The sequence below is a fragment of the Papaver somniferum genome, chromosome 3 (genome assembly GCF_003573695.1).
Source record: "Papaver somniferum cultivar HN1 chromosome 3, ASM357369v1, whole genome shotgun sequence".
NCBI classification, from domain to species: Eukaryota; Viridiplantae; Streptophyta; class Magnoliopsida; order Ranunculales; family Papaveraceae; genus Papaver; species Papaver somniferum.
Window position 1 is genome coordinate 44,791,736 of NC_039360.1, and position 4,441 is coordinate 44,796,176.

General features: G+C 34.8%; 1 long non-coding RNA gene across 1 annotated transcript; it reads left to right on the top strand.

Moving 5' to 3' along the window:
- Positions 1-1,518: 1,518 nt before the first annotated feature.
- LOC113356029 lies at positions 1,519-3,731 on the top strand. Its single transcript, XR_003362778.1, has 2 exons — positions 1,519-3,285; positions 3,417-3,731. It is a non-coding gene; the product is annotated as an uncharacterized LOC113356029 (long non-coding RNA).
- Positions 3,732-4,441: the final 710 nt, after the last annotated feature.

Below are 4,441 nucleotides of genomic sequence, written 5' to 3' on the forward strand. Positions count from 1 at the left end.
GATCTTTTCCATTGGCCTTTTCTATGTCATTGTCAATAGAATTTTCATTTGATCTCTTATAAAATAATTTACAGTTTTTCTAATTCAAGAACATTTTGTTTCGGAAAAAATGATAAATTAGAAATTTTAGAAATTATCACTTTTTCTGAAACAAAGCTACTAACAAATTGGACAAGAAAATTGGTAATTATGGGCAGCTGTGCAGAGCAGCACATTGGGTAAATAGTAAATCTAGGCGGTAAATAGTAAATACCATTGAAAAAAGGACCCTACTCTCCTTTACTTTTTTACCTTCTCTTTAAGATAAAAATATCCAAGTATTGATATCCGTGAACTTCTTTAGTAGAAATCAATCTTTACTCTCTAGCTGAAACATCAGAGAGGGTTCCAGTTCCACAGATTCAGATCTATGTAAATTTCTAAGAAATTTCTCTAAGGTATGCAATAACTTCTAAAATTAAGGCTTCCAAATTCATTGAAAATTTCATTTTTCACTTACAGTTTTCAATCTAGTGATTAGATCTTTGTGTTTTGAGACATCAATCAGAAACTGGTAGTCTGTATTGTTAGGGTTTTAAGAATGGTTGTTGATAGTAAAGTTGATAAATCTAAGACAGTAGGCATGTTGTTACTAAGTAAGACAATAGTAGATAGAAAGAAGAAAAAGAAAAGAGGGTTCAAGTGATATACATACTTGGTTTGAGCGGATTCGGAAAAACAAACCTTAAGTCGCAAGTGAAATTGGTCATCTCTAGGCTGAATTCCACGGGATCTTGCAATGAGTGTTCACAAGTGCGCCGTTTACAACTCATATGCGAAGGCGGATCGTCGACAACAACTGTGGAAGTGTTGTCGAAGGCAAAGAACTTGCAAACAGTTGTGGTGCTTTGCCGTTGTGGTGCTTCATCCAAAGAATTATTCAGAAATCAGTAATTTTCATTTTGCTGACTGTTTATTATATTAGCTGTTTTTTTTGGGATAAAATGATTTCCTTTTAGGTTTCTAAGTTTAAACATTTGAGGTTCCTGAACCTCTCAATTTGTGAATTTGATTGAAGGAGGAAGTGTTTAAGCAAAACAGTTTGATTCAATTGTGGATGGCATGAAGGTTTGTTGTCATGATCAAAGCCAAGCAGAGAATTGGTAATTGAAGATATTGGGAATGATTATTTCAACTGTTCGTTTGTTGTAGAGTTCATTCTTTCAGGACATTGGAATGTATACTTTCGAAATGGTCAAGTGTGCATAATTGTTATGCCTTTCTGTTGCGAGGAGTATGAGTCCATAATAGCCTTCAGCATATGAAGAAATTTGGGGGTGAATATAAAGATGAAGTTGTTAAGGGTGTTGGATTTGTTCGGGGTTTGTTTGCAATGGTACCATCTTCAATGGGTTTATTTGAAACACTTCAGCATGTCTTAGTTGATTGTCATAGCGCTCTTCAAGTCATTTGCCTAGCCTTCGGTATTGCGAAATCCATACAAGGAGAAATTGGTTCTTTGAAACACAAAGGTATGTCTCGACATCTCATATACTAGAAGTAGAGTGTAATCTGATTTAGCCTTCTCTTTCTATTATCTTTTCTCTTTTTATATGTAGACTTATGAAACAAATTAGAATGCTTTGAGCTGTCCAGTAGCGAAAAATAATGTAACTAATTTTAGACATCTTATATACCTAGTTGGCAAGAAAACAAGAATTTTAGTGACGCTACTGGCACCACGTATTCATATTGGACCCGTAGGAACACTAACTGCAATATTTCACCGATTACTATCTTAGAAGTACTTGAAAACCATTATTGGAGAGTTTTGAATTTCTCGGAATGCAAAAAATATGATTAACTTGAGGCATGTTATGTACGATAGTGGTGTAGCTCTAGCGAAACAGTTGAAATGCGAGGTAGTATACAGATAACTAAGTTGCCTTTACATATTTAGGATCACTGTTACTCAATGTGCGGAAGTGAATTGGTGGCTTAACTGCTGTAACCTCATTGATGATTTAAGTCACATTGTGTGATCGGTAAAGTAGAGTCCAAAAAGTAAACTTGAAGCAGAATCAAATTATCATTCAGTAGAAATTTGCTACTGGTTAAGGAAATGCCAGACATATATATCAGCTGATAGCCTGATACTCTTCCAGACTTAACTCTTAGATACCACAGAGAACTGACGTCCTTATCCAGAGGTAAGAAGAAGAATGTTCATGAAAGGAGAATAATGTTTGCAGTATAACATTTCGTCTCCGTATTTTAGATCTAGAAACTTGTATGCATTAACTTTCCTAGAATGGTTTATGGCAAAGCATCTTAAATAATTTGGTGGCTCAGATATTCTAATGTTTGGCATCTAACCCAGGGTTTGTCATTTGTAATCTTTCCAAGCATATAAATTTTTCTTTTCTCTCTGGTTGTATTTTTATCCTTTCTAACTGAACAAGTAATCTCAAGTAACTTTTATATCCGGTAATTGGTATTAGTCATCTCTTCCTCTCTCTTCATACAATGCAATCTCAACTAACATTCACAAGTTCTTTATTACTCTTTCCAGTATGTCTATACTCTTTTTAGATTGTCTTCCTGTCATTTGTTGTTATGGAGCTGAGTTTTGGTTACCTCCAGGAACTTAAACGGCACATACATGCATATGCTGGTTTTACAGTCACTTTCCGTCCCTGCAACATTGCTTATATTTCTGATCTCTAAATAACTTATGACTTGTGTGTTCATAAGGTACTACTAAAACTCTTAGTCTTAGTACAAATCGTTATTTAAAATTTTGGCGTAAAGTAATCTGACTACAACACTAGAATTCATGAGGTAGCAGCTAATGTGACATATTCTTTTTCTGGAGGAAAGGATCCCAGCTGGCCACATATCTGATGCCTCATGTATCTGTTGGCTGAGAATTCACCGAAATGTGATGTGATCTATATAATATTACTCAGTTAGGTTTGTATTTGGGAACTTAGTAACAGGTTTGTATTTGGGAACTTAGTAAATAGTAAGCAATAAGAAACGGTGTCAGCATATTTTAGGCAATGTATCAGAAGTGAGCACAGAAGCTGCATATTTATGTTGATGGGATACTCTTTTCTCTAACATACTCCTATTGAACAAAAGTTGAATTTTATTCCTTTAGTAGCTGGTTATATATAATCTGTAAGTTCTGAGTGGTATTACTTGCTGTTTTATCTAACATATGTTGTTTCTTTATCGTTGATGGCTGTGTCTGCTTTACATGCAAAAATCACAAGAGCCTATATAAATCACCTGATCAAAGATGTAAATACTTCTCTCTATATCCTTTCTGTTTTTTTATCATCTTATATACGATGGATGGTTATAACCATGATTTGCATCTTACCGTTTTGTTCTTGTCCTGGTCAATAACTAGCTTCTTGTTTGTACTGCAGACACACCACAGACTATTACCCACGTTTCTTCCAGAAATTAAGGGAAGCTATCAGGGAAAGGATGCAGAAGGAAAAGCCCAGCAGTCAAGGAAATTCTGTGCTCTTTGATGCATAATGAAAAGCTCTCGTTGTAGCAAGTGCCATACCGATTTTGTTTTTGTTTCTAAGTTATTGTAAAATTCTGGTTTATGTTGTTTAACAATTGAACAAGAAAGGCAGTGGAAATGATGCACAAAATCGACGCAGTGAATTGGTAGTCTGTTGGTTTTCATGTCACAGTATCAATAATATGAAATTATTACAGTTGCTAGTAAAGCTAATTTAGCGGTGGGTTACTTTGAACTTTGAAGTAGGAATCAGAATCATGGGGTGTCAAGTTTGTACACAAGACAAGTAGGAACTAGGAAACAATGTTTGGACATTTTATTAAATTGAGTTTTATGTATCAGAATGTGATTTTTTCCCATTAATCGCCGCTCTCATTCAATGGACACACTTGGCTCACCCAAGTCATAACTCTATCTGGGCAGATGGTAAAATACTAAAACAACAGTACTAGTGGAAGGTATTTAACCTGGCATTTTTAGGGCGACTCCGAAAGAATTAGGGACGACTTTTTTATTCCCAATCCATAGATAAGGTTATGGGATGTCCAAATTTACGGAGATTACCATAATATCCTTATACAATCGGTAGCTAAGGTAGTGGTATTATCTACCGATTATGAGTATTCTCAATGTTGTGGTCGTTAGCAATCGGTAGATAGGTGAAGTTCATAAATAACTTCTTAATCTATAATCGGAAGGTTATAAGTAATCAACTCTACCGATTATGGTAGATTTCAAAATTCATTACATGAAGAATTTTAGAAAAAACTCATTTTGGGGCAACCTATAATCGGAAGGTTATAAGTAATCAATCCTACCGATATGGTAGATTTCAAAATTCATTACATGAAGGATTCTAGAAAAACTCATTTTGGGGCAACCTATAATTGGAAGGTTATAAGTAATCCTACCGATTAT